A 23,368-nucleotide genomic window follows, 5' to 3' on the forward strand; every position below is an offset into this window, starting at 1 on the left:
TATTTATTTGTGAGGCATTTGAATATTTGAGATTTTTGTGTGTGTGCATATGGAGAATTATTAATTAATTCTCACCCAGCTAAGCCAGCCTTGGGGCCAGTTTGCATCTATGGAGTGAACTACATGATAATTGTGTTGCCAACTTGTGTTGATGAAATAGATGTTGGTATTCCTTTCCTTGCTATCTTCTCTGCTCATTATTTCTGGCCTAATCTTTCCTTCATCAACTATCGACTGTGCTTTCTGCAGGGTTGGTGGTCCACCTAGTACACCAAGGGGGGGGGGGGATGGCAAATTCTATTGTCCCTAAATGCTTAAAAATATCCTTGCAATTTATGAAAAGCTACAGGTGTATTTCTTGTCAGGAATTTATATTTTTGAAGTTATATTTCCAAAGGTCAGATATTGTCCTGGGTTTGACATACTTATTCAGTGTATTTATACACAATGTTTCATAAATGAAATAACAATAATTTACCTGTTAACGTCATATATTATTTATATATTATTATTACACCACAAAACCTGTATAGTGCTAGAATTCTTATGTGTGTGTGTGTGTGTATGCACACACACATGACTTCTAGCACTAGATTAGATAGATAGATAGATAGATAGATAGATAGATAGATAGATAGATAGATAGATAGATAGATAGATAGATAGATAGATAGATAGATAGATAGATAGATAGATATTGATATACTGCTAAACATTTTAGCACTACACCCTGTGTATTTTTTTTAACAAAGGAAGACAAATCTGCAGGCATCAGTAACAGAAGGATGAAATACATGGATGAGAACATTTTTTCTTACATCCATGTCTCAGAAAACTATAGCTTTTAAAATACTGTAGTTGCTTTGGTTCATCATGTCTGCTAATGGTACCCAATGCAGTGTAGTGGGTAGAGTGACAGATTAGGAGTAGGTTTGAATCCCCACTCACGCATGGAAACTCACTGGGGGTGTGGAACTTGTAAAGCCACACCTTAAATACAGTGGACCCTTGACTTACAGACAGCTTGACTTACAGACTTTTTGAGTTACAGACTTCTCTGGCCGCAAAATTTAGGTTTGACTTGCAGACTGAGATTTGACTTACAGACCAGAAAAAAACCAAAATGGAACAAAAACGGCCTGTTACGGGATTAACCGGTTTTCAATGCACTGTAGGTCAATGGAGACTTGACTTACAGACTTTTTGACTTGAGAACCTCCTTCCAATACGGATTAAGTTCTCAAGTCAAGACCGCACTGTATCTCACTTGGGGTTGTTATATGTTGGTTCCAACTTGATGGCACGTGCAATCATCATCATCACACTGCTAATATGTTAGCTATATCAGAATATGTCAACTATATTAGTTGTTAATTCCCCTCCCCAAAAGGGACATTTAAGATATACCTATAAACAATGAAGCATAAAACACATGTACAACAAAACATTTTGGTAATGCCATGTTTTAGAAAACTTGGGTTTATATTCACTTCTGTGTCAGGGCAGGCAATAAGCAGATGGGAACAAGAGTGTAAAGGGGGAGAAGAAAGTAACATTTGCAGAAGATGAAGCTGGGCAAAGATGAGGGAGGTTGGATGAGAAATGTTGATAACATCACTCTCTCCAGAGTCAGTTGAAATGAAGCATCCTGGAGTTAAAAAAACACACACATAGATTTGTGAAACAATAATAAAACCAGTGTAGTCTGGAACTATATAGACAGTGCACATCTGTATGCTGAACCAAGCACCTTATTTCCTAAAATCACCAGCTAGATGCCTCAGGGAAGTCCTCAAGAAGAACTACTACTACTGAAAGAGGACCCATATTAACTAGACATTCTTGCGTTCTATACAGTTTGTTTAATCTATACATTTCTTTAGGAATAGTTTATAACCAAAAATACAATTTCCCCCAGTGTGCTGTCTTCACATGTGAACTGCTATATTCAAGTCTCTCAGCAAAGCTTCCTACTGATTAGCATCGGCAATCCAAAACTAGATATACAAAAATGCAGGCATTCTCTGTGGCTTTTGGATTTCTTTTACACGTTTCAGTACCGTGTCTGTCTGCCTGCCTGCCCCTCTTGATTAGTCCCCCCTGCACTTTCCTAGACTCTGCTCAATTAAGAGGCAAACTCATTCCACCGTGGATCCTAAAGGCTATAATGAAGTCAACTGTCAAAATCCCATCATGCTCCTGCCTTGCAGCTGTATCTGAAGGCCACTTGTCAGCTGTTTCACCCAGTCAAAGGGAGACAAAGGGCCTTTTGATGGCCTGTCTTTCTTGCAATCAATCTACACTGAAGCAGATGTTGGAATCTAACAGGGAAAGGTGTAATTTGATTTTGCATACAGCATAGGCTGCGTCTCCATAGAAAAGTTAAATCTCTCAGAACCTGATACCCCCTTGCCAAGATGGGGTAAATAAAATCTCTGGGTTGTGTTTTCTTAAATTAGTCTTTGCCAAAAGTAAACTGCATTTCTGTTTCTCACCTGCTTTCTCAAGTTGGGCTTCAACTTGTAAGAAATCCTGTCTGACAGCACACAAAATCAAGAATGAGAGGAGAAATGTTTGGAGCATGCCGTTTTAAGACAATAATGTATTCTCCCTTTTTCAAAACCTATAAATACCTAAGAGTGTTAACATGATCACCTCTTCTAAAAATCCTTCATAATCTCAGGGTCAATTTCCATTTCATTGTCTATGTTCAAGTACACTCGTAGGAAACAAATAGATCAAGTTTTAAAAACACAGACATATTTTGTAGATGCGCATAACAAGGTACGACACAGAAAGTGAAAATCACCACTTAATTTCTGACACTGAAGAGACTAGCTGTGTTTTAAATAGTGGTGAGAGACAGAGACAGAGGGAGAGGAGACAAGAAGAGCGACTACTGTTGTCAGGAAACAACTAATGCGCGCTTGCGTTTCTGGACTTTTCAGCTTAAAAGAAACACTACTATTTAAAAGTAATGGAGTGTCAAAGATTGCTTAAAGCAATATGAGCCAAATTTAGCTCTAGTTTACTACAGACGATAACCAGAGCCATCCCACTAAAGTTCATGATTTTATCTCCAGGCTACCTTGAAGCAAAATACTATGGCCATACGTCTTCTATAGTCCTGCAACAGCAGTCTTTATGTATAAACATTAGTTGTATCCAATCTCTCAAGAGAGGCTTTTTCATGAGATTCAAAGCAGGAGCATCGTCAGGTTATCAGGTAGCAAAATAGATTCCAAATTATGGCCAGTCTTGACAACTCAGCAACTGCTTTCATACTCATATAGTTGATTCTATACTGTACATTCCTCTTGAATAAGTAAACAAAACTTTCATACGAAGGCCTGTCTTGTACATTGTAGCCTGTTGAGGAGTATTTAGTTATGACATTCATATCCCGCATTTCCTCTAAGGACCTCTGGGTGGTTTACAGAGCGTCATATAATTTAAACGTCACAATAACCTTGTGAGGTACATGCGACTAACTTGGTTCAAGCTGGCTGTAACTTTTACAGCAGATGGAGATGGGAGTGCTGAGGTATATAAAAGCCTGGTCTTACTGGTCAAGAGCAAACACATTGCCCACTATTACTTAAAGAAAATAAAACGTATTCTGGCACTTAATCTTTTGTTAACAATACCACGGCATTGTACTTCATGGGCAAGGTTAAAAGCGAGGGGTGGGGAGCTCTAAAAGTGATTGTAATTGAGATGCCCAGAGAGCTCTCCAAAGCACTTAGTATAAATATGAAACAGACGCCCTGCCCCCCCCCTCCTGCCTCCAATTCTGTTCTGCTCTCAGTTCTTTCAGAGAAATCCACTTGTACTATATCAAGGGCAGCTGCATGGATGGATCAAAGGCACATTGTGCTCCTTAGCAACAGAACATGTTATTTTACAACCCCCGGCACTTTACCTTCCTGCCCCTCTTCCGGATGCATTGTTAAAGTCTACGGTTCTTCTGAAATAGCTGGGCTCTGGGATAGGAATACATGCCTTCTTAGATGCACTCTTTCTTTTGAGGTAATGTGGGGAAGATAGTTCCAGAAAAATATCTACTTCTGCTTCATTGACTATGCAAAAGCCTTTGAGTGTGTGGACCACAACAAACTATTGCAAGTCCTTAAAGAAATGGGAGTGCCTGGCCACCTTATCTATCTCCTGAGAAACCTATACGTGGGACAGGAAGCAACAGTTAGAACTGGATATGGAACAACCGATTGGTTCAAAATTGGGAAAGGAGTATGACAAGGCTGTATATTGTCTCCCTGCTTATTTAACTTATATGCAGAATACATCATGCAGAAGGCTGAACTGGAGGAATCCCAAGCCGGAATTAAGATTGCCGGAAGAAATATCAACAACATCTGATATGCAGATGATACCACTCTGATGGCAGAAAGTGAGGAGGAATTAAAGAACCTTGTAATGAGGGTGAAAGAGGAGAGTGCAAAAAATGGTGTGAAACTCAACATCAAAAAAACTAAGATCATGGCCACTGGTCCCATCACCTCCTGGGAAATAGAAGGGGAAGATATGGAGCTAGTGATAGATTTTACTTTCTTGGGCTCCATGATCACTGCAGATGGAGAGAGCAGCCACAAAATTAAAAGACGCCTGTTTCTTGGGAGGAAAGCGATGACAAACCTTGACAGCATCTTTAAAAAGCAGAGACATCACCTTGCCAAGAAAAGTCCAAATAGTCAAAGCTATGGTTTTTCCTGTTGTGATGTATGGAAGTGAGAGCTGGACCATAAAGAAAGCAGACCACCGAAGAATTGATGCCTTTGAATTGTGGTGCTGGAGGAGGCTCTTGAGAGTCCCCTGGACTGCAAGGAGAACAAACCTATCAATTCTAAAGGAAATCAACCCTGAGTGCTCACTGGAAGGACAGATCATGAAGCTGAGGCTCCAGTACTTTGGCCATCTCATGAGAAGAGAAGACTCCTTGGAAAAGACATTGATGTTAGGAAAGTGTGACAGCAAGAGGAGAAGGGGATGACAGAGGATGAGATGGCTGGACAGTGTCTGCGAAGCAACCAACATGAATTTGACACAACTACGGGAGGCAGTGGAAGATGGGAGGGCCTGGCGTGCTCTGGTCCATGGGGTCACGAAGAGTCGGACATGACTAAACGACTAAACGACGAAACGACGGGGAAGATATCATTTTGCAAGAACACTAGCAAGTTTACAGGCAGTTTCCCTGTACAGTTTGCTTCTTTTCTTTTTTGTCACATTCTGGATCCAAGTGAAAATAGCTGTTAGGCAGGAATTAATGTACATGTACTGTAACTGAGTCTAGAGTTCTCATCAACCTCTCATCAAGACCTGTCACACAACATGCAGTGAAGGTATGTTCAGAGAAACACAACCATGTTAGCATATCTGGGATGAAGTTGTTGAGGAATGAGGAAGTCATTCCTCAAATGTTCACCGAATCAGTTCACCGAATCACCCCCAATCTATTGGAAAACCTGTTGGCTCAGAAAGAATCTTGAGGCAATAATAAAACCTCTGGCTTAGAAAACAAGCACTTTCATTAGAAAATTGAGAAGGACACAAGAATAAGAGCAGAGAGAAGCACATCACACTAGCTTGGTTTTCATGAAGGGAAATCTATTTTTCAGTCATTTTTGAAAAACATATCTTCAGAGGCTATAAGGCTATGTGGGAACACTTCAAGAACAACACTTTTGTTAAAGTTCTTAAATGTGCATAGTAATTGTGAAACTGTCCCATTGGTGCTGTAGTGGGAGTTGAAACAGTAGATGTTCTGGAGATCTATATGATGCATCTGAGAACAAATCACCTGAACATGAGGATTAAAATTTAGTTCCCAGCTCAGCCATACTCCATTCTAAATGAATTCAGCATTCATTTTCTGTTTGTGGTTGTTTAAGTAAAGCTAGTGGAAAGATTTATCCCTTACTTCCTCCACCCACATATATATTTAGAATGATTTTTCACCCACTTTTGTCAATCAAATATGTTGCTTCTCCTTTGTCAACACGTTTTCCAGGGAAGACAACCCCCCTCCTTCCTTTTTTAGACTTTTTTCATTATTGAAAATTTCCATAGCTGGTCCAGGGGTTGCAGAGGAGAGGTTAATTAGATCAAGAAAAGCATGCAGAGTTGGGGTTTATTGTACTCTCATTTATCAATGGAATGGAAGGGGGAAAGTGTTCAAGGCTATTATAAAACATGCTGCAAACTGGCGATTAACTCCAGAGCTGTCAACATTCTGACAGATGCTTGTTGAGCACCTGATCCTTTGTTCCACTGTTAATTGGGTGCCCCTTCTATTTCCTCCCCCAAAGCAGTAAAACTACCCAACAAAGACCTAATTTCTCAAGTATATTCTGCCTTATTATTTTCCTATTACAAACCCATAAATGTAAAGGTTACACGCTAGGTCATTGGCTTTGTTTGTATGAAATATTTAGCAGGCCTTTGCAATCTTCATTAAATGTTCTGAATAGATACAGTTATAAATCTGATTGCTTACTTGTGCTGAAATACCTAATGGACACACAGAAATAATTTACTATTATGCCCTTTGCCCCAAGAGACTAATTTTCTTTACACTCAGGAATTTTGTGAACTGAAAGAGAAAGGGGGAGAGTGTATAATGGTGGTAGCAGATGAGCCACAGCCGTGGGCATACCAGCTGGAAGAGAGAGGAGGCAACTGACCAAGCAAGAGAAGAACTGTATTCCAAACGGCAACAGAGAGAAAAGCTATTTTGCTTCCTTATCCCCAGGAACACTTTTCAGGGCTTACAACTGTTTATTGCTGAGGAACTTCTTCCAATGATTCAGTTATAGTGAGAAAAAAAAATAACCAGAAGGGTTTCAGAAAATAATTCAGACTGGTCTATTAGGATGCTCTACGGTACAGAGGTTCAGACAGTTTAAGACTAGGGCATAAACATGTACAGCAAAGTAATTTCTTCTGTTGCCTACAAGCCTATAAGAGGGGTGGGGGACCTTCTTGTGTTGTTGGACTACATCCTCACAGATCCTTGACCATGTACGCTAGGGCTGGTGGGAACTGCAGTCCAAAAACAGCTGTTTTTTTCCCAATGGATGTTTGCTGGTGCGCTCTCAGTTTTGTTTTTTAAAAAAACAAAAACCTTAAGCCTATACCTGCAGACCATAATGATGCCACTGCATTTTTAAAGCTTGAAATGAAAGGAATTTCATTGCAAATTGAAGTACATTATCAGCCTGCAAAAAACCTGAAATAGGCAAATCATCTGCAAGAATGTCTGCTGTTTACATGTTTACCAAGATGTACTATCTCTTGAGTTTAATAGGATCTACTCCCAGTTAAGTGTACATAGAATGGCATCATAAGTTCTCCCCATGTCTATGTTAATCTATCACTGCATAACTGTGTTTATAGTTACCACACTGGCTGGACTACTCTAGAAAAGGAGTTGTCAACCCCCAGTTCACGGCCCGGTACTGGTCCGTGGGCTTGCCCGAACTGGGCTGCGGATACGGATCTCCACCCCATGCACACAAATGCAGTGGGCGTGTCACGCTAGCATGGGGACATGTCACGCTTGCAGTGGGCAGTCACGTTCATGTGGGGGCATGTCATGCTCACGGTGGGTGTGTCACACTCGCATGGTGGGCATGTCGCCCCCTCCACGCATGGAGCTCGCTCCCCCCAGCCAGTCCACGGCCCCAAAAAAGTTGGGGTTCACTGCTCTAGGAGTTGCATTTTTTTTTAAAAAAAGCAACTTTCCTCATATCTGAGGATTACTATGTTAAATAATATGTGCGGTAACCTGGATAACCTGAAACTGACTTTTGAACATCACCAGGCAGAAGCAGATTCAACTGCTCATAACTGAAATCATATATTTCCACACTGTAAAATCAACGGTTGAGTCAGTGCACAGTAGAAAGAGCGAAGTATATATGCCAAAGTTCACATAATGGTTTTTCCACTCAGGAACAGTTCATCCATGCTTTGTGCCACATCCATGACAAAAGTATGTATTATCTCACTGTTCTTTTTGTTTGCACTGGTATCAAACAATTTTAAGTTTCCTCGGTAAGAAGTCAATTGTTCATACATGAAGCAAAAGTCAAATGCACAAATAGCATGCATGTATGAAATTAACCACTGTGTCAACCCATTGAGATATACAGTAGGTGGAAGTTTCCTACTGCATGTTGCAATAGGAACATGCAAAAGGATGAACTTATGAAACAGAATCCTCCAAATTCTTAATGCATACAAGATGTAAGTAACTTCTCTATATAAAGTTGTAGGGCAGGGTGGCAACTTCACAGGGCCCAGGGGCCAATTGCAACTCACCCTTGGATCCTTGGACCCAGTGCAGAATGTTGTATTTTTAACTTGTTTGTGTGCCTTGGTAAACATTGTGGTGTGATGCACACCTTGTTTTTGAGGAGGATCATGACCTCTGGTGCTTTGGGAAGCACAATTATCTTATTTTTGCAAGCAAAACAAAGCAATGAATGGGTTATGGTGGGATCTATAAGGGAAGACCCCATATGGGTTCATGACAGTAATATTGCCACATGTTCTGTTTTACAGAGGACAGTCTTCCATTTGAAGGGCTGCCAGAGAACAATACTTTTTTTTTTGAAGCTGTCTACTGTTTCAAGGCCTGTCCAGTCCACATTGGATTTAATGATAAAGAGCCAGAAGGAGGGAAATTGGGCCCTGAAATTGCCCATCTACAGCAAGCAGCTGTGGGTCCGATGGCAATTTTAATTGTATTTTAATTGTATTTTAATCATTTTGTATTTTACTGTATTGAATTGTAATTGTTGTAAGCCGCCCAGAGACCTCTGGGTAGTGTGAGCGGCATATAAATTAAATAAATAAATAAATGATGATGATGATGATGATGATGATGATGATGATGATAATAATAATAATAATAATAATAATAATAATAATAATAATAATAATAATAATAATAATAATAATAATAATAATAATAATAATACAGTGGGGTCTTGACTTAAGAACGGCTCGAGTTAAGAACATTTTGACTTAAGAACCACTCTCATAGGAAAATATTGACTTGACTTACATACTTAGATTTGAGTTAAGAACTGAAAAAAACCCACGTGGGAGGCAGGGAAAGTGCAAAAAGTGAACTTTCAGTTAACTGTTGGCCAGTGAAAAGGGTGCCTGTCTGCTTCCTCACTCCTCCCAGCATTTAGAGAGTGGATTGGGAGACAGTCTTCGGACTGCCTGGTACTGTACTGCCTGGACTGTATTTTCCCTGCCTTCCCTGAACCTTTCTTGACCTAAGAAAAAAAGAAACAAAATATCCCCCTCTAGTGGTCGAAAGCAGAATAGCAGCTTCCCATTAGTTTCTATGGACGGAAAAGAGCAGATACGGATCAAATGGTTTTCAATGCATTCCTATGGGAAATGCAGATTTGACCTGAGAACCTTTTGACTTGAGAACCGCCTTCCAATACGGATTAAGTTCTCAAGTCAAGACCCCACTGTAATAATAATAATAATAATAATAATAATAATAATAATAATAATAATAATAATAATAATAATAATAATAATAATAATAATAATAATAATAATAATAATAATAATAATAATAATAAAGCAGATTCAACCTGCATATGGCTCAGTTTGGTCACAGTCTTCCTGACTCAAGAGAGATGCATTGATATACCCTTTAAAATCGAAAAGCCATTACTAATTTTGCATTGGTACCTATAAATTAACATAAGTAATCTAGTGTCTTCCTTCATCCTCCTTTAGGGTGATGGGTCTCTACCTTTTTGGTTATGTATAAATAGCCCTCCCCCATAACTTATGAAGGACTTGCTTTCTATAAAGTTAAATAATAATGCCTACTCTATAAGCAGTGGTTTTCCAGTATCAAATTCCAATGTTTGTTGAGATCTGTTATTCTTTTAACTGGAGACACCAGAGACTGAAGCTAGTACGATATTTTTCTTCCTGGATCAAAGGGAAGCTGGAAGGAAGAACAAGATAAAAATCTAGTGATGATTGCATGGAATAAATAAAAGGAGAGGGAGATTGGACACACAGTCTGGTCTAAAAGATTTGCACAATACATTTTCCTTAAAGAGTTTTAAAGAGCAATGCTTTAAAATTTTGCTGCACCCTTCAGATTATCATTCTTGTTGCAATGTTGTTAAATTGCATCAGATTGCTTATGGAAACATTTACAGGGTTTTTGAGTTGTTCAAAAAGTGGTTTACTGATGCTATGACCTGGTAAATTTCGATGGCCAAACAGGGATTTAAACCCAGGTTGCCAGAGTCCAATGTTCTGTCAACTATATCACATTGCCTCTTATTACATCTGTCTCTCTGTGTGTGTCTGTCTGTCTGTCTGTTTGTCTGTCTGAGCTCCCCACACAATATTTCCTTGCAGGGTGTGACAAGGTGATGAAGTTGTTCTGGAGAACAACATTCTACCTTGACATTCACATCACAGTGGAAATTAATCTAATTTTTTGCAAATATAGATTTACAAGTTAAAATGAACGCTAAATTACAATGAAGATAGCTGCAACTGTTAAATCCTACTCAATGGCAAAACTTTCAAAAGGCCTGCTGAAATAGACTTCTCTGCCTGTCTGAAAGGAGACATTGATGGAGCCAAATCATTCTTCCTTGGCTGAAGGATTAATTTCCAGATGTTGTATTTCCAGCATTTCCAGTATTGCACATACTGGGCACCAGAGCAAAAAAGGCCTTCTTAGGGTAACTGTCTGCCATATATCCTGCAGAGCAGATCTTGCAGAGGGACTCCAAGATGGAATGTTATTCTCTAGAAGATACCTTTTTTGAATTATTCTGTTCCTAAGCCTTTTAGATACTGGCTGGATAGCTTGCTCAATTGGAGCGTAGAGCCAGGGACTAAGAATTTGATTCCACACTGTGCTTCCCTAGAGAAGAGTCAGCCTGTGTGTCTTGGGCAAATGACATGGTTATAGAACACATTAGCAGCTCTTGGCACTTGATTTAAATCAGTGGTACTTAACCTTGGGTTACTCAGGTGTTTTTGGACTGCAACTCCCAGAAGCCTTCACCACCAGCTGTGCTGGCTGGGGTTTCTGGGAGTTGCAGTTCAAAAACACCTGAGTAACCCAAGGTTAAGAACCACTGATTTAAATTGGTAACCAAAGATTTTGGAATGAAACCCGGTGCTGAAATAACTTGATTTTATTTCCATATTCTTTTAAGTTCTTACCTTGATGTTTGCTACTTTGCAATTTTTGTACTTTCTGTCCCACTGCCCCCTGAGCATCAGAAGTTAAATCTTATGCAGGACTGCTGCTGAATGGGTAAGTCTGCTGCTTCAGTTAGACCACAGGCATACCCAAAAACAGCTGCATGGTGGCTATTCCTTAGTCACCATAACAACCATTTAGCAACACTTCAGTTTACCTGTCTGTTAAAAGTCAAAGATACAGATGGAAAGAGAACACAAAGACAACATCACATTTACACAGAGTGTGCCTTAAGAAATGAACTTGGGCAAAAATCATAATCTGTATGCTCCATGAAGAATAACACCTGAAGAGTGAGAAGAAGACATTTATATAATTTCATCATGCATATTTTCAATAATCATAACAGTTTTTTTAAGGAGACTTCTATTATTATGTCAGTTTTTTCTTATATTCAAACACCTTTCAGGTCTACTGACAACCAAAGAGTGAGATACAAAGTTTTTCCATCTGTCCATCCATCCGTCCTTCTGTCCATCCAGCCAGCCAGCCAGCCGTCCAGCCGGCTGTCCGGCCATCCATCCATCCATCCATCCATCCATCCATCCATCCATCCATCCATCCATCCATCCATCCATCCATCCATCCATCCATCCATCCATCCATCCATCCATCCATCCATCCATCGTTTTTAGATAGGACCATCTCTGCACACATGGAGCAAGGCTCCTGTGCAGAAACTCAGAGGGAACAGTTACACTCAAACCTACCACCAGTTAAATGTCCTCTATGCCATATGCTTGAGAAAGTGGAAAAAACGAGAACTTGCCCATGCATATAAAATGCACAGATGAAGGGAAGAATAACAATGCATGTAGTATTGTTTACAGCAGGGTGGGGGAAGCCATAAATTTCCAGATGTTGAGCAACCACAGTTCCCACCATCCCTGAACAGAGGGCCACAGGTTCTATACCAGAGATTTGCCCTGTTGTAGAAAAATACTTAACAGTGTTAAGAACACAGTAATATATGTATATGTCCTCGTTAAAGCAGAATATCTCTTCATATTGTTGGACAGAATAGGGACTAGGAGTGTTATATGGACTGCAGCTCCCAGAATTCCACAGCTACCACGGTCACGGGAGTGCTAGTACAAACCCATAGCAGGCAATCCGTGCAGAGCATTGTAGAGTTGCAAAGCAGACAGTTTTGAAAGCATGACGGAGCTTCTCAGCAGATGGCTTTGGCTGTCATGTAATTCCCTATAGAGTCACAGTGTTCCTGAAAATTATCACCTCATCCAACCACCTCAAATGCCTATGGCTGGCAAGAAAAGCTTAATTTCATTTGTGTGGTGTGTGTGTGTGTGTGTATGTGTGTGTGTGTGTGTGTTCTTTTCTTTTCTTTTCTTTTTTTTAATAAACAGAACAGCTTGTACAACAAATAGCTTGCAGAATATACAATTTGCTGGCTTGCCAGCTCATCGTGAATAAACCTGTTCGCAGTCTAGTCATATCATGCAATCTCCCAGGAAACACAAAAGAGCTGCTCACTTTTCACTTACAGTGGTTCTAAATTAATTTGAATGAAGCTTGTCTCATGAGTATGGTTTATATGACTATGAAACAACTGATGATGATAAATTACAGCAGCTTCACTTGAGAGCAGCCTGGAACAACAGACTGCAATGGAGGTCGAAGTGCCTTAGAAACTGTGCAGAACGTATAGCCTGGGCCTGGATGTGTCAGGCTGAGATTAAATAGCCGATCTATCACAAGCAAGTCAACCAGTCCTGTTTACAACATCTGTTAAACAGGGAACTGAAAAGCTATAATATATTCCAAGAAAGGAATATGCAAATGACAAATGATGGGAACGATAATCCTCCTCTTCTAGTTTCACTATATTTTGGCCACATATTTGCTAAACCCAGCAATGCCGTTCCTGCTGGCAACCCTGGTATCTTTCTGGACCACCTCTTCCAGCTGGGACTGAGGAGTTGTTATAATATGGCAGTTTTGGTCCTTTCTGGAGGGCAGATTCAAGAGGGAACTTTTGCTGTATGTTATACTCACTGACATACCTGCTATACTTTTTTAGCATCTACAGAAAACTTCTAGAAGAATTCATCTGGAGGGTTGGACGAAGGACCGGGCCAGTCCTGCCATGAGAAGGGAGGGTTGCAGTTGATGGGAGAGAGTTGTACTGGCCCTGAATTACAAAGGATGTGATTACATGGGCATTTGTCCTACTACTTGGTTCACTCTTGGGACTGGTTCACTCCTTTTCCTAACAACCGCATGAGATAAGGGCCAGCATGAACCAGCCCATCCCCAAAGCATTCCTACTCAACTTTTTAGCTCCCTATCAGGGGCTACTCTTTTTTAGGTGCAGATAGGATTGCTCTGTTTTTTTGTTTGGTTCCACCATGGGTGATCTCTGGGATCAAACTCAAGGAGATGGTTTGTCTCTTTCAGTTTCCCAGTATCCTCTGCTCTTCTCTGCAGAAGAAGAAGAAGAAGAAGAAGAAGAAGGAGGAGGAGGAGGAGGAGGAGGAGGAGGAGGAGGAGGAGGAGGAGGAGGAGAAGAAGAAGAAGAAGAAGAAGAAGAAGAAGAAGAAGAAGAAGAAGAAGAAGAAGAAGAAGAAGAAGAAGAAGAAGAAGAAGAAGAAGAAGAAGAAGGAGAAGCCTAGTTAGGGCAGTGCTGATGTTCCGCATCTACTAGGAATTCTTCTTCTTTTTTTAATTGAAACAGGAGTGGACAACAAGGGTTGTTTTTATAATTGACTTTTTCTTTTTAAAGGGAGGTGGGCCATATAGGATTGCTTGAGGTACAGCATGGTTTCCTGATGCAAGGATCACAACACACACCTGTATACAACCTTAAAAGACCTTATTTAGCCTGCTCCAATCTGTCTGTCTCTCTAGCCAAGCCTAAAGTTTGCATACTGGGGTTCTCCTGAACTGGATGCTATCTATAGAAGAGATGAAGACACCACCAGCTAGAAATGCCTTTTAATGAACTGATCCCCTTTTGCTGTGTCTCGAAAAAGGCTGGAACCATGATGCACACACGTTTCTGCATTCAGTGGGGCTGGCAGTTGAACCTTATTTGAAGATATTGATGGTGGCACAATGTCTTCCACCATCTTTAAAGTCAGCAGGCTAGCTTAAGGGCTACAGGGCATGTTGCCTTGTAGTTGTGGAGGACATAAACTGCATGTACAGTTCCATCACCTAGCACTTCGTCTCCTACATATCTGCTGCCTGAAGATGCTCTCTCAGCCAGCTCTCAGCACAGGGGTCCTCTGTCACCGTCTTAACCACTATGATGAGAAATGAGATGTATTGTATTTCTATTTACATTTGGTAATTGTTTCTAAAGTTGTACATATATTAATAAATTAGCATAAAGAAACACTGTGCTCTTTTAAATCCTCTTTAATATCCCTTTTAATGTCCTCTTTTTCCTCCCTTTGCTGACAGGTCCTTTCAGAACAGATAATATACAGCACAGAGCTGATCTTAGCACATTTTTCAAGAGAAGACCAAACTTTTCCAACATTTTAAGAGGAAAAAAACCCAGTGCAGATTTATTATTCATATTGATTTTTGATTGACTGATAGGATTTTTTTTAAAAGCCAGAGTAACATGTGCTTGCTTTAATTTCTTGGAAAACCATTTGCTCTCACAGCAAGCAAAGCTATTTTCTAAATATTCATCCCTCTGGCGAGAAACTTTCATATGCCAGTAATTAATCTGGATGATTTGAATGGTTGTTGAAAAATCTGTTCAGTTCATACACTGTACGCTTTTCCAGGAGACAAAAATACTGCAATGGAATGCATGATGAATTCTGATTTCAGTCTAACTCTGACCTAGGAATAGTGATGTTCACTGTTCCTTATTAATGCTGATAAAACACCTCCTTATATTGCTGATGGTTAAATTCAATTATCTTTCAAAGAGGCTAGCTTTTTGGCAGTTATGGTTCAACTAGTAACATGGGGAGATGTGGTCAAGTCTGGGTCAGTTTGACCTCTAAATAAAAGAGTTTTCACAAAGTGCAAGAAGAAAATCATCACCACCATCATCATCATCTTAGACTGCTGAGCTGCAGAAATAATGTAGCTCACCTTTAAGTGGAGCTGTCTTTCAAGCGCCAAGAGATGTAACTTAACAACAGATTCCTGACAAGCTGCAGTTCTCAGTCTAGGTCAGGCAAAGAGGGATGGAGTTAGGATAGGCATAGAGAGATGATTAGTCCGTCTTCCTTTATTGCTGAATTCCATGGTACAAGCAACAAATCTTTTGTAATGTATTTTCGAAGGCTTTCATGGCTGGGATCTGATGGTTGTTGTGGGTTTCTGGGCTCTTTGGCCGTGTTCTGAAGGTTGTTCTTCTTGATGTTTCACCAGTCTCTGTGGCCAGCATCTTCAGAGGACTGGAGCAGGAACTCTGTCCATGCTCTGTTGCTGTTTGTTGGATGGTTGAGTATTTATAGCTGTGGGAACAGCTTTTGTCCTTTTCAGGAGATAGGGTGATCAGCGTGTTTTTATTGCGGATGTATTGTTGTGATAAGGGGGTGAGATTATCTGTCACTGTGGTTGATGGGTGTTGTTAGCTGGTATTTTTTGTGCAATGGTCCTTGGTCCTTGTGGATGGGTAGAGTTTGTTGACCTTTTGCAGGTTGTATTTTTCAGTGCTGGGAGCCAGCTCTTGTTAAGTTTTAGACTTTCTTCTTTTTTGTTGAAGCTCTGCTGATGTTTATGGATTTCAATTGCTTCCCTGTGCAGTCTAACATAATGATTGCTGGTGTTGTCCAGTACTTCAGTATTTTGAAATAGAGTTTCATGTCCAGCTTGTTTTAGGGCATGTTCAGCTACTGCTGATTTTTCCGGTTGTTTCAGTCTGCAGTGTCTCTCATATTCTTTGATTCTGGTGTAAATGCTGCGTTTTGTGATTCCAATATATACCTGTCCAAGACTGTAAGGTATCCAGTATACTCCTGCAGTAGTGAGGGGGTCCATTTTGTCCTTTGCTGACCGTAACATGTGGTCTGAATACTTTCGTAAACTGGTCTAAACTTGGGGTGATTCAGGTTAAATTTTTGAAATCTCCTAAACTGAGATTGATAGTTTATTATTGAGATTGCTTGCAGAAGACAGGGCTTTAAATGTTGGCAGCAATGGTCACAGTCTACTGTTGCCTACAGTATAAACCCATTCCTTCCAGGGCACTGGGGACATTCACAGAAATGTGTCCTAGAAATGGGAAATAAGAACCCCCTGTTTGTTGATATGCTTAGAATTGGACTGTGCTTTGTGTGTCTGGTGGCAAAATGTCTGAACTGATGAGGATTGCATCTAGCTTTGCCCCACCGTTGCTATGTCCCTCTTTCCTTAGCCCCACCCTTTTACATTGTAGGTGAAAGTAGAACATATATATTTTACCATCCTGATAAATCTTGAGGGGGAAAGGTAAGGTTAGCTGGAATCATAGATGGCAAGGGGCTAGAAAGGAGGACACACCACTTTCCTGTTTAAATTAAAACTGATGAGCACAATATTGTGTATCTAGAGAAAACCACAATTTTCCATTGATAATGCGAAAAAGACAGCAGACTCAAACAATGAAAATATAATGTCAAGGGCCACAAGATTTCAAGAATGAAGAAGCAAGTACGACCTTCTGCTGCACAGAAGCAAGGTAGGATTGATGATTAGAGATGGGCACGAACCAAACCACGAACCAGAAAAAAATGAGAAACCTGGCTGGTTTGTGGTTTGGTTCATAACCCAGTTTGGGGATCCCATTTTGCTGAAGCAAAACAAAGAGCCAACCTTTTTTCTGCTTCGTGGTTTGTGTTGCTTTGGTAAAATGGGATGTCCTGCCCCCCTTCCCGCTGTCCCCTTCCTACCTGGTCCTGCCACCTCTAATTCCTCTTCTGCCTCCATAGATCACTAGCACCATCTTCAGAGGCAGTGGCAGACTCCTGGAAGGTCAGCTGGGCCCGCTGCCTTTGCATGTGTGCCTGCCATTCAACTGACAGTAGGTGCATGTGCAGAGGCAGCAGGCCCAGCTTCCCTGCCATAAGCCTGCCACTGCCTCTGAAGATGGCACTGGCAGCCTGTAGTAGTGGCAGAGAAGGTGGAGGCAGCATTTTCATCTCACAATTAATTTTTCAGGGGGGGTCACGATTGTTTGTGGTTTGTGGTTTGTGGGTAGACTAACCACAAACCATCACAAATCACCAATTTTCCACTATGTGCCCATCTCTATTGTTGATTGGTAAAGGAAAAGTCTTTGTCCTGCCTCTTGACTTATTTCCCTCCAGGCACATGATTTCTGCAAAGCACAATTAGACTTGCAAATCATGCCCATGTTTGTCTATGAATGACCAATCACACACAAAAAGAGCATACTAGATTATAGGCAAGCTTTTGGTTGGACAATGAGTTTACTTTTTTCACTTCAAGGACCTCCATGCCTAATTATGTGCTCATTATTGTATAACTTGGGCCATATAAGACTTCTGGAAATTGCGTCATGCACTCAGGATTTTGAAATGCATGTTCTTTATCATTGGAATAATCAATTTCACAATTGCAAATAATTGTAAATAAATGTGAAATAAATGTGATACCATTATTTTATTGCAACTGTTGCCTGTGGACATTAATATGTCTTCTAAACAAGATCCAAGTTGTACATTATTACTTGGGACAGAAGAGAATCCCAGTGGTTTCAGATTTCTTGACCCAAATATCCATTTTGTGGTTCATAAGACTCGAAGAAAGCACACTAAGCATTAGAAATCTCAATGTTTGTAAGGCTTGCAGTACATTTTGTACACATGAAATAGTGCATATACTTATAAAATGTGAATTTCTACAAATGCGTAAAATTGAAAAATATGAACAGATCTGTATTAATCAAAAGAGAAAATAGATACAGTTCTCATTTGAATTGCACAGGTCTAAGCAGCACAGTTTTGGTTATACATGGATGTTTTAAAAAATACAGAAATAAATATTTCAATAAATAAATATTCAATAAATATTTATTGGCCACCCAGAACCAGGGGCATGAGTTCAGCACCAAAGATGTTTAAGTAGTCTACTTGCCCCCAAATATAACATCTCTAATTCAGCCTCTAGATCAGGGGGTCATAAGGTGCATCACACATGGTACTATATGGAAAGGATCTCAACACAATGGAAAAGAACCCTAATAGAGAGAACTGGTGTTTGTGTGGGTGGGTGCGGGTGAGTGTGCATGAGCATGTGTGAATCAACGGTCAATGCTTTCTTGTTATGTTTTTAGTAGTATAAGAGTTCTTTGAAATACACAGCGGTCTAGCATTTTTCAGTGTTGTTGAAGGGAGAAGTGTAAAAAAATTGCACACATTAGGAAAAGTGTACAAATAACTCTGAACATTATAGAAAATTTGTATGAAAAATGCTTCTGAATGTTTGTACATTAAGAGAAAACAAAGTCTTACTACCTGACGTGAAGAAAGGATGGGACAGGGATGCAAATGAGAGTTCAAAAAATGTAAGAAAATCAAGACAACAATTTGAGAGAACATAACACAGAGGTAAAGGTAAAGGTAAAGGTTCCCCTTGACAATTTTTGTCCAGTCGTGTTCGACTCTAGGGGGCAGTGCTCATCCCCATTTCCAAGCCATAGAGCCAGCGTTTGTCCGAAGACAATCTTCCGTGGTCACATGGCCAGTGTGACTTAGACACGGAACGCTGTTACCTTCCCACCGAGGTGGTCCCTATTAATCTACTCGCATTTGCATGCTTTTGAACCGTTAGGTTGGCGGGAGCTGGGACAAGCGACGGGTGCTCACTCCGTCACGTGGATTCGATCTTACGACTGCTGGTCTTCTGACCCTGCAGCACAGGCTTCTGCGGTTTAGCCCACAGCGCCACCACATCCCTTGTATAACACACAGAGTGACTACTAAAACTGTAATCCTAGACAAGTAAAATATGTTACTCGCATGTCCCACTGAACTGTCCTGGAACTAATGCCCAGGTAAATAGGAGATTGCAGCGGATATAGTGTAGTTTAAACATTAGTGTTTATGTCAACATGGCACTTTAACATGGACTAGCATATCCACATTCTAAATTAATATAACTCTAATATTCCAAGTCCTTCTTTCATATTGAGAATCTATTTTACCATAAAAATGATAAGTAGAGCATTTTCTAAATATAATTAAAAAGTAACATTTATCAACTTCAATCTATGAGTTTTTAAAAATAGACTGCTAAACAACAAATAGCCAAAATAAGCTGCTAAGTGTGTAATATATGGTTGACAGCTCTGTGGGAAGTCATGTATTTTTTAATATCTATATACTACAGGAAATAATTGTTACACTTTCCCTTTCCTGTTGTTGTTGTTGTATCTGCTACTAGACCATCATTTGTGGACTTAATCACTTAAATTATTATTATTATTATTTTAATTTCCTTTGCCTTCGTGTGAAGTGTTGATGACAACTTCAGCTGGGGGCAGTTTCTTGATTGGCACTACACAAGACAAATATTTTTTTAAAAATAACCGAAGTGATTAAGTGCATCAGTGATAATCCAATGCAGGCAAAATTAATAATTTCATTTCCTCTGTGCCTCCACAGAGGAGCAGAGAAAGTGCTTAATTGACAACAGAAGGAACTGGAAGATTGCTTGAAGTCCTCATAGTCACTGTGGCTTTGGGAACAATATCAAGAAATTTCACACAGTACTATAAGCCGTTGCAGATCTCAGAAATCACACCATCAGAGCTACAAAAAACAGCAATATTAGGGACAGCCGATATTTAACAGATACTTAGGTTTTTGGTTAAAATTTGTATCTGTTATATAATACCATTTTTTTTTTAATTTTGACTGTGCCTAGTGTTTCTTAATAATAATAATAATAATAATAATAATAATAATAATAATAATAATAATAATAATAATAATAATAATAATAATAATAATAATAATAATAATAATAATAATAATAGTTGTTGTTGTTGTTGTTGTTGTTGTTGTTGTTGTTGTTGTTGTTGTTGTAAAAAACCCAAATATATTGTAGATTCTAATTATCAGTTAACTTAGCCATCTCTCTTAAAAGTGGTCGTGTTTTAGCACCCTTCAAGATCATACTAAAGAAAATCTTCTAGTACCTATAATTCTATTATTCCTCCCATGTTTTAACCTTTCACTGAGAATGATTTCTTTTATATACATACTTATTGTTTGAGAAAATAAATCATGTCTCAGGGAAAGAATCCTCATGCACCCAATTTGAACTTGAAAGCATTCAATGTGGAGCCTGTCTTTGATCTTTCCTTATCTACAAGGTCAGTCTAGTGAGCCAGGACTGAAATGTAGATGACAGAATGCATACTAAATACACAAGCATTCTTATGTGATTATACTGCAGTCAATATGGAAATAATTGACAACAACATGGGTTTGCATCATATGCCTCTTGATTAAAACTGGAGACAGGATGATATATTACAATATTTTTACCATCATTAGTCCCAGTTATTTCATCCACTTGCTCTCATTTGTGACAGAAAATGATGCAGCGATATACATCTTCATAAAAAGCAGAGCAGGGTGTGTTTGCTGGCGTTTAAGGGGGAGGGGTTATATCCTGTGTTATACATCTAAAGTAGGAAGGTAACTCATGACCTGGTTTGTCCTTGTGCACTAAATGAGGAAACACAAAAACATTTCTCCTCTCAGCAAAAGACAAACATTTTTCCTGTTGTTCTTCATCTTAGATAGAATTTGCAAGACGTCTCTCTCCCCCACTTTTTTTTTGCACAATTGTGCAAAACAAAACAAAAATTCTTTTTGCATGGAGTGTTAAAAGTTAGAAGCATTAGATCAACGCTTCCCAGCCTTGAGTCCCCAGATGTTCTTGGCAAGTAATGAAGGCTTCTGGGAGCTGTAGTTCAAGAAGATCTGGGGTACACATGGTTGGGAACCACTGCATTAGATACACTGTTCGTTTCCTTGTGACATGTCATTTTGACATTTTCTGGGAAAAGGAGCTAGGGGAGGTGTGTGTGTGTGTTTATCAGTTGCACAAACAATTTAAAGTGCTCAGTGCTGAAGTACTCAGTGCTTCATGCTGAAGGCAAGTATTTGAGCAACGGGTGGACAAGCCATGAGTCAACTGTAAATGAGATATCGAAATTGTAAAAAAATCTCCCTAGTCTAAAAATGGTTTCAAGGGCTGTTGCACACATTATACCAAGAATGGGCAAAGAGTACCCAAGAGAACATGCAGCCTTCCAAAGCTGTGTTTTCAGTTTTCCAACAGCCCCCCTGGCAAAAAGAAGGTGAACTGCTTCTGCCTGAAGCCTTTAGGAATGATTATTGACCTTCTAAATAGGCCACAGGATGCCTGAACGATTTAACATCCCAAAGTGCAATTTTTTTCAAAACTTGAAGTAGACTTCTAGCCATTGGGGTTTTATTGTTTGGCCTCTTTTTTTATGCCCACTGGGGCCCCCTGGAGGGATTCAGGGGCAGAAAATTGCCCCCCATGCTCACAAAAGTTTCCCACTCCTCCATTACAGTGGTGCTTCGACTTACAGCTATAATCTGTTCCAGGAGATGGGACGTAACTCAAAACGGTTGTAAGTCGAAGCACCATTTCCCATAGGAATGCATGGGAATGCAATTAACCCGTTGAAGTCCAAAAACATCCGGAGGCCCAAGGTTGGGGACCACTAATGTATAGCATTCAATACTTCTGCATTTTTTGGCATCTGTGGGTAGTGGGGAGCATGGAACCAACCCTTTGGGTATCTGTTTTAATTTGGATCATATGGGATACAGGTTTAGGTCAGCGCTTTGCAAAGTCACTTTTTTGGACTATAAACCTCCAAATTCTCCATGCTCTAGTGTAAACCAAACAGTAGCTTTTCCAGCTTTGCGTCTTACAGTTTATCTCAGAGAAAGTCCATATGGAAATATATCTCAGTCTGAAAATCTCTCAGTTTATTTTATTGCATCTCTCCAAGACCCCTTCACATTTTCTTCCTGCATCGGTTTTCTATTTACTCCTGTGCTTGGGTGAGGTTGTTGTAGATATCTGTGCATGTTTTATTTACACATTTTGCCAATGAGCAGATTTTACTTAACATATTGTATATGTTCCTCTATTGCTCATAAATGTGCACATTTTCTGAAGAAACACATGTTTTTTTCTCTCCCAGTAACTCTCTAGAATTGTGAATACAGTACTGTACACTGTTTCCACTGAGGCTGCAACTCCACTGACAAATGCTTCAGAATCAGTCCTGCAATTAGCATGGGCAAAATTTAGGTATTTTTCAGTGATCACATGAAATGGGAATCAGCCCAACCCTTTTTGCTTCTGGTTTGGACTCCCCCCGCCCTGCCACCTGCCTGGGGCCTCTACTTTTGTAAAGCTAGAAGGATTTGAGTGACGTTTTCCCTGCGTGATTGTTTGTGTCATTCTACAAAAGGAAGGGGGAGCATGATTCCGGATGACGTTATGGTATCATGTTCAGGGACAGAAGGAACACCCACCCAACAATCTTTCTCCATAATCACCCTGAAGTATTTTTTTTTAAAAAAAATACTGCCACATTTAGCACTCAATCACCTTATCACTGCATTTTGATACATTCGTTTAGTGCTAGACCACCTCTGCACAGGAAAATATGTATATATAAGAAAAGAGAACCAGCGATTACCAAGTGGGTGATACCATAGGCTGTGGGCGTGTATCAAATTACATCAGATTGAGGGACACCGAAACAGACTGAGGTGTTCATGTAATCACTTGAACTGACTATAACTATAGAAGATTCTGAGAATCAAATCACAGTGAAGCCAAATTGTTCCAGTTCGGCCTGCCAGTGTAGTCACACCCTGAAACAGCCAGATCTCTCTCTTTTTTCATCCCTAGGGATTCACACGATAGGTAATTTAAATCAAATGTACATCAAATAATGGTGATAAAATGAGCAAGAAAGATAAATCTGTTATAAGGTAACCTGGGCATAGAACTTAAAGTGGCACTCAGGCAAAGAATCAAGCTGTTTAATACACTCAGATAGTTAATGAAAATATATTG

The sequence above is a fragment of the Pogona vitticeps genome, chromosome 4, assembly GCF_051106095.1.
Source record: "Pogona vitticeps strain Pit_001003342236 chromosome 4, PviZW2.1, whole genome shotgun sequence".
NCBI classification, from domain to species: Eukaryota; Metazoa; Chordata; class Lepidosauria; order Squamata; family Agamidae; genus Pogona; species Pogona vitticeps.